Here is an 8,181-nt window from a genome sequence, read left to right on the forward strand (position 1 = left end):
ACTGCATGTAATATATTTCATTTGGTTGAGCTCTAATGTGCATAATCATGATTATATTATATTATCTCTGTTATTTGTAATACATGTAGATCTATATGCATGTCCCTTGAGGGCCACTGCCACACTTGAAAAATTTAACAAGTACTTAAAGGCAATCAGGGGCAGAATGGAGTACCATGGTTTTCTGCCTATGTTGTGGATAGATTAAATCAGAAATTGTGGATAATATTTTTGAGGACCTTTGGAATACCCAGAGGTAAACGGCAGCATTTAATGTTGAAATATTTTTGTGTACCACCTTTATTTTTTTGTACAAGTGAAAGTGGCTTAATAAACCCTTTCTGCTTTCATCTACAAGAGGAGTTGGTGTGAGCTTTGTGGATACAAAGGAATAAATATGTGTCAACAAGTTTAGGATCCTATAATGTAGTTTTTTTGATTTAGTACCCTATTGTTCTCACATTACACATAACTAATAGGAGAACAACTATCTCATATCGAGTCTTTTTCAAGTTCATAAACAGTACATAAGTAAAATTATTCCAATGAAGGCAGTCTGATTTGAAATATTCTCAAAAATGGGTTCAGTCACATTCAATCAGCAGTGAACTCTCAAAATTATTTTTGACTTTATGTGCCCATAAAAACTGAAAAACACATTTTTGAGTGTATACTCTAAGTAAAACATGATGAGCTGCAAATCATAAAACGAGCTGGTCTTATGAGCTGAGTGTATCAAATGCAATTAACTGCAAAAACACAAGGACACATTGACAAAAATCCTGAACAACTACATTATCTATTAAAATGACCTTTCCAACAGAGCACATATATAACCACAGATTTGCTTCCAGACTGATTTGTGCATGATCAAGGGGCACAAACATGATCATGATTGGTGTCAACATGCATTTAGTAAAAGGCAGTCATATCATACTTGCATGAGTCAGTATGTAGAATGACCCAGTGACTCAGGCCATTTCAGTTGCGTAGGCTGCAGGCGTTTTCTGCCATAACAAGGCCACTCTGTGATGCGCTCAGACAGTCCTACCCAATCAAAATGGCCGTACATGTTTAAAATGTGCCCATGGTCACACAAATTGCATGGGAACCGTCGCCCAACTATATTTTGACCTCTGGACATCCCTGACCTTCGAGACTTGGGAATTGGCAGTCCAAACAAACTTTCATTTCCCATTCTGGTAACAGGCCTGAAAGTCTGACCTGTTGCCCACTCACTGGTACTGTACAAGTAGTAGTCTTTCATTTCCTACTGTGTGTGAGCTTATTCTGCTTAATGAACACAGAGGAAAGAACTATTATAAGTTCTGCATGTATGGTACCTAATGGTATTCAGTACAAATAAATCAGATTCGCATGACTCAGTTTCATTCCACATTTAAAACAATCATTTTATTTTGATAGTGTTGCACATCATTCCCCTGTGCGGAGGATGAGACACTGAATACACTGACTTGTAAAAATTAAATACCACATCAATTTGATTTGAACATTTGGTGCCACATTAACATTTCAGAAACATTTATATAATGCTTCATATGGTAAACTCTTACAATTCATTCAGTTTTTGACAATTCAATAAATACACACAAAATACAGTACAACACTGAGTAAATTAATCCTAACAAAATTGTCCATGTAAAATATCTCAACATCATATATCCCTGCTTTCTCTATGAAAATGATATTTACAGAGTTTAATTACACACAGGCGCACACACAAACAGCCACACACACACTACTCATTGGTCACAAGAAGCAGAGGGGTCCCAGGACCACAGCGGTCTCAGGGCTAAGGGGAGATAGTCCCCTCATCTCCACACCCAGATCTCTGATGGGAAGCAACTCCATATCTCCTCGATGCTGCTCCGTGCCCCCCCGAACCCTCACAACCACCTCCACCTGCAAAATAATCAGCCAGTAGAAGAGACATGGATTCTTCTTGAATTTATAATCTATTCTGGTGACTGAAACCTTTTATGGCAGAGAATGGCAGGGTGGGAAATTATTTTTCCTGGAGCCTAAAATATCTGCTCATAATCTTAAATCTCCTATTGATTAATTAAATCTCCTTTTAATTATGTCCCTGTATCTATATTGCGATTACCTGGAAAGTGCCAAGTGTCAATACAGGAAGAATATGCAATGTTGAGATAGTGTTTGATGAATTCACACTAATCGTACTTCACTGATTTGTGCTAACTTACACCCAAACTCCTTGTAAGCACTTAATAAACTGGTAGATCCTTTCATTGAAAAAGAAAGGGCTGGATCTACAGTACATGCACATCTGTGTCTTTCAGTTTCTGTTCTTGGGATGCCCCCGGCACATCGCTCTAACACTAATAAAATAGTTTAGTCTTACCTCACAGCCTTTTCTGGACACTGTCATAAGGTGTGAACCAATTTCTTTGCCAGAGTCTCCCAGGAGGTGAATGCTCCTATTGGTTGAATTAGTTGTGGCAGCAGTAATGGAGTGGTTTGCTGTACAGCTGACAGTCATGTGCTGGAAAGATGTGTGGCTTTGTAACCGCAGGAACCTCAGCTGGACAACATCCACACCAGCATACTCAAACTAAAGGAGAAAGAAATCATTCAGTTTAAGACAGAAGAAATTGTTCACTGTTCGTAGATGTAACAAATGCTCCTTATTCAGTCCTTAAATGAGTCAGTCTTACCTTGTTTCCACCATGTTGGTGACTAAACCACTGGAGAGATCTTGATTTTTGCCTTTCTGGTTCCCACCTAAGTGTAATCTACACAATACGGCATTATTTTTATTTTTAAAGCCATTCTTAGCACCACCTAATTCCATACATCAAAATTAGTGAATAGTTATGCCCTTCCTTCCCAGGCTTTATTTTTAATATTCCCAAAAGCCCACACTTTATTTATTTGTTTTTGTCTGTGTAAACAGCTTTATATACAGTATATGCTGCTTCCTCTACTTAACATCGACTGAAAAATCTGTGTACCTGAGACTTTAAAGGGTCAATACAGGTGGTTCCTCCTGCTGTGAAGTTACAGAACACCTTCACAGCATCATAGGGGCAGCCTTGGTTGGGGTCCATGTAAAAGTAACCTGAAAGATAATCACCTTGAGTGTTTGTCAATCACAGATTTTTTTTTTCATACAGTGTATTGTCAGTAACGGATTTACAACATATGACCCTATTCAGACCCTCACCATCATTCAGATGTGGATGCACGAGTCCCAGCTCATGGCAGGTGGTGGCAGGGTCATCTTTGGTTCCCAGGAGCCAGCTGAAGGATTCCTCCGCCTCATCTCCTTGAAGTAGTCTTCTCCTCACCAGCCTGGGCCTCTACATTGGATTTCATCATTCATAGAGACAACCAAAGATTCAATCAACCAGCCAACAACCAATCATAATACAGCTCCTTGAATATAAAGAACAATTGAACGCAAAGTAAAATGAGGACATTTGTAAATAAAGTGCACATGAGAAGAAAGCTTGTACCAACTTTTTGTTGTCCTCTCCTTTGTTGTCCTCTCCTTTGCTTCAGGAGGGTCAGAGTTTGTCTGGACTTTGGCACATTTTTCAGTTTAGATCTTGTGCTGGTTCTTGTTTTGGGCCTCAGCTCATTTCTTTGACCTGGACTTGACTCAAGTTTTGATCGCCGTCTTTGTGTAGGCCTGTGTTTGCCTGGCGCACCTGGTTTTCCCTGTGAAAGAAATGACTTTGACTTTAGGAGCATGGCACAAAGCTACTGGCCAATAAGCAGTATTCACTGCCATCAAGCTTCAAATACATTTTAAACCTTTACAGTATGTTGCAGTTCAGTTCGTTAATCAGGTCAAACATTTTTACATCAGTTTACTTGTATTGTGTCTGGAAAATGTCTTACTGGAGGTCCACGCTTTCCTTTCACTCCCTTTAGTCCTCTCCTGCCTTGGACACCTTTCACTCCCTGTTAAGGTCCAAACACAATCATTCCATCTTGCACCCAAGGGTCAGAAGAGGCAACTACAATTATCTATAGACCATCCACTACAAAGCTATCTTAACTTACACAAATTGAAAACCAAAACTGTGATGTCAGGATAGTGTCTTTTTTTGATAAAACAAATATAAAAAACTCTTGACCAGTTCAGGTCAATGAAGATCCAAAACCATAGAAAGTCAAAAACTAACAAAAACAGAAAAAGGTTATAAATTGTCTCTCACCTTTTTTCCATGCTCACCCTGTATAAAAGACAATAAAAAATTACTTTAGTAAAATATTTCAGTAAACTATTTTAAATCAAAATTTTCAAAACAACATACAGGATGTCCAAGGAAGCCTTTTCGCCCAGGTACACCACGATGACCAGTGACCCCCTGAGAAAATCAGTCAATTGATTAATGATTTGCCACCTTTTATAAAGACAGTACAAAAAGAAAAGTAAAACAAAATTTACCTGCTGTCCTTTACGACCTCTTCGACCTTTCAGTCCCTGCAAACCAGGATTTCCCTGAGATACAAGTTAGAAATGTGATCAACGTGAAATTATGCTTTTGCAACTGTTTTACATTTAAAACAATGCTAACTAACCTTTAGCCCCGGTGGCCCAATTGGTCCCAGGATCCCTGTGTTACCTGGGAGACCCTGTATATAAAGAAAAAACATTCTGCTCCCACAACAGTTATATAACTCTCGGACCATGCAATTAGAATTTATGTGTTAATATGAATTTCTGTTACAGAAACCCCATTCACTGTGAGGTGTGGACATGTATTAAACTGTATGCCTGACTTTTACCTTTGTACCACGATTTCCAGATTCACCCTTCTTTCCTCTCAGTCCTGGAATACCCTGTATCAATACCAGTGATGAAGCAGATGAACAGGTATTATGCCATGTGTATTAGTGACCTTTATATTGTGCTGTTAAACAAACTTGTATACCTTTGGCCCAATCGGTCCAGGAGGTCCATGTCTTCCTTTTGGTCCAGTTTTACCCTGAGAGATGCAATAAGACACCGCTAAGCCACATTTCTTAGCACAGTGAATTAGATAAAATTGTTCAATAACTAATCATTTTATACATATACTTAAGATTAACATGGATATGATTATAATAGTCACCTGACATTTAAATAAATCACATTATATTGTACCTTAAACCCTCCTGCTCCCATGTTTCCCCTGATCCCAGGAGCCCCAGGTTTTCCCTAGAATTTTAAATGTATGTATTACAACAAAATGCCACAATAGAACAGATATTTATGAGTGAAGAAACATCTTTATTACATTGTAAGGTTGCATGTTATCCATGACTTTGTTGAGCTTACCATCTTGCCAGGCTGGCCAGGTTTTCCAGGCGCTCCTCTGAAACCAACATCACCCTTTGGGGTGAGCACAGGATATATCTGAGTAAAAAGGTTGAGCAACAAAGTAAATTGCAGCATGGTACATTTTTCTTACCGGATCTCCTTCATTACCCTCAACCCCCAGTAACCCGTCCAAACCACTCAGGCCCTGAGAAAATAATCACAAAACAAGAAACCAATAATCATCGTCATTCAGTTTTAATGTCATTTCAATACTTGAAGTGAGCAAGTTTCCTGCAGCAGTAATTGAATTTATATATAAATACATAAATTTAAGTATTTTACAATATGTGTGTAAAGGGATACTTGCAGGTTTTCCAGGTCTTCCAGCAGGTCCTGCTTTCCCCGAGAGGCCTTTAGCTCCCTACAAACCAGATTTCATTAAAAGAACTTAAGGTCCAGGATTTGACTTTGACAGGCCCAAAGTAGACTGTAGATTGAGTAATTAAATCCATACGTCTGTCCCATTCTCTCAGTAACATCTTCAGGAATTTGTTCAAATTTGGCACAAATGTTCACTTGGATTTAAGGATGAACTCATTAGTCAAAGGTCAACAATCAAGGTCATGGTGACCTCACAAAACACATTTTTGGCTGTAACTCACAATTTCATACACTAACTATGATACACTTTAACACAAATGTCTAACAGGATAAAATGATGAAGTGATAATATTTCATATCCAAATGGTCAAAGGTCAACTTTACTGTGACATCATAATGTTCTGCAATGCCGTAAATCGAGAAGGGGAGATTGTGACCATATTTCCTGAAACTCAGCTGGTTGGTGGATTTCAGGAATCAATGACAAAGATCAGGATAGCTTGCATTAAGTCCCTTTGATAGTGTGTTATACACAGTGTGAATGTCGGGTTTTGTTAGTATCAAGAAATGTAAATTAAAGTACTATATACAATATGTATAGTTTTTTAGTTCTGCCTGTTCTCTCATTTTCTATTTGAGAGACAAAGGTAGGTAGAGGTAGAGTTTAATTCAATTTCCATTAGGATTTTGTAATATTTGTATTGTGGGATCTGAATTGGAACAATCATAAAACTCACAGTTCTTCCACGGCCCCCCTTCTTCCCTTTCCTTCCAGACTGGGCTCTTTTTCCCTTTAAGAAAGTGACAGGAAATAAATGCCAGAATTCAGCTGCTGATCAAAAACTATAACTTGTCATGTGAACAGCCAGGTGGAAACTGTGTCTCCATTATGACAACTTTACTTTAAGGATTAAGAGATACAGTTTCTGCTTTAGATTTCATCTGAGTTTAGCGCTGGCTTCCTTTTACCTTTGGTCCCTGAATTCCTTTAGTTCCTGGAAGCCCAGGAGGACCAGCAGGTCCAGGTCGACCTTTACCACCTGGAGAGCCAATGAACCCCATCTTCCCCGGTGTGCTCTGAGAAATACAATCACAGTCTTTAAATTATACAACAACTAAAGTAAAGATTTATGGAATTGATAAAATATCACACCATTCAGTAACACTTAAAGGTCTAATTGCAAAAGCTGAGAATTGCAAACCCAATCCTTGAGAATTCTAATAAGCTATTTTACCACTGTGCCTCGTGTCCCAGATTCTCCTTTTGCACCTTTTTGACCCTTTATTCCCTGGGAAATACAGAGGATTATACACATTGTGTCACTGTTGTTACATCTTCATGCACACCATTAAATATGCTTGACCAGATTAGCAATGCCAACAGGTTGCAACAGATCATGAAATCCCACCATGTCTCCTGTGATGCCTGGAAGACCGGGTTTTCCCTTCACACCATGACGGCCCTGATTTGTGCAAACACACAGCAGAGACAGCATTAGATATCAATTAATTCCTATAAATGGACAAATCAATCCCATAGTGAGAACATTTCACTGCATCAGAATGAATGGTACATTACACCTTTAGTCCAGGGATTCCGGTTTTGCCATCAACACCTCTGTTGCCTTGCAGTCCCTGAAAAAACACAGGAATTTATAGCATGTATCTTATTTTGTAAAGTTTTATTTTTTAATATTAAAAATAAAACATACCTGAAGTCAAGATACGTTTCATGACATAAATCAAAGTTACAACCTTGTAGGGCTTAACATAACATATTTAACATACCTACTTAAAATATATGACAGTGTGGCCTGTATGTAACTAAATTGTAACTTTCAACCCATCAAAGTCAACATTTTTATACTGTAATAAAAGTAGTTAGTGTGGAGTTTTTCAAGAATATTGTAGTAATAATAATAAATACATCAATGTCATGTTAAGTCAAACATACTGTTGTTGATGGTCCAATTTGTCCAGGAGGACCTATACTACCAGGGGGGCCCTGAAATGAGAAGAAGGAAACCTACAGAGTCTATTTCCAGTTGTGTAATATTGAAACAGGTTCAAACATTTATACATATTTTATACATGACATGAACATCACATGATGTGCTCATGATGCAGCGACTGATAGTTATTGACCACCTACAGAATTTTGACATCATTAACAATCAAAAAATCCAGCAGTATTACGAACAGTTTGTCCCCGGAGCCCCCTCTGGCCTTTGACTCCTGCTGCCCCGGTGTTGCCCCCTGGTCCAAACTGTCCAGGCACGCCTGATGGACCTCTGGTGCCTGGCTCACCCTGTGAAAGTGTTGTTGTCATCATCATCAGAAATCTTCTGCCAGCTTCAACATTGACTTGACATCAACCACCACTGACATTAAAGACAATATAATTTCTAAGGTAATGTCCTTCATCATTGTTTCTAACAGCTTACATGACTGACCTTGAGCCCTGGAACCCCGTGTTTTCCTCTGTCTCCTGGTGCACCCCTGTA

The 8,181-nt window shown here is 38.7% G+C and overlaps 1 long non-coding RNA gene across 1 annotated transcript; it reads right to left on the reverse strand.

The window, feature by feature from the left end:
- Nucleotides 1-4,948: 4,948 nt before the first annotated feature.
- Nucleotides 4,949-5,477, reverse strand: LOC111220279. Its single transcript, XR_002665062.1, has 4 exons — nt 5,448-5,477; nt 5,315-5,368; nt 5,141-5,194; nt 4,949-4,982 (listed from the first exon to the last, which is right to left on the reverse strand). It is a non-coding gene; the product is annotated as an uncharacterized LOC111220279 (long non-coding RNA).
- Between the last annotated feature and the right edge of the window lie 2,704 nt (nt 5,478-8,181).

This window comes from Seriola dumerili, unplaced genomic scaffold, assembly GCF_002260705.1.
Source record: "Seriola dumerili isolate Sdu_G_001 unplaced genomic scaffold, Sdu_1.0 BDQW01000002.1, whole genome shotgun sequence".
Taxonomy (NCBI): Eukaryota; Metazoa; Chordata; class Actinopteri; order Carangiformes; family Carangidae; genus Seriola; species Seriola dumerili.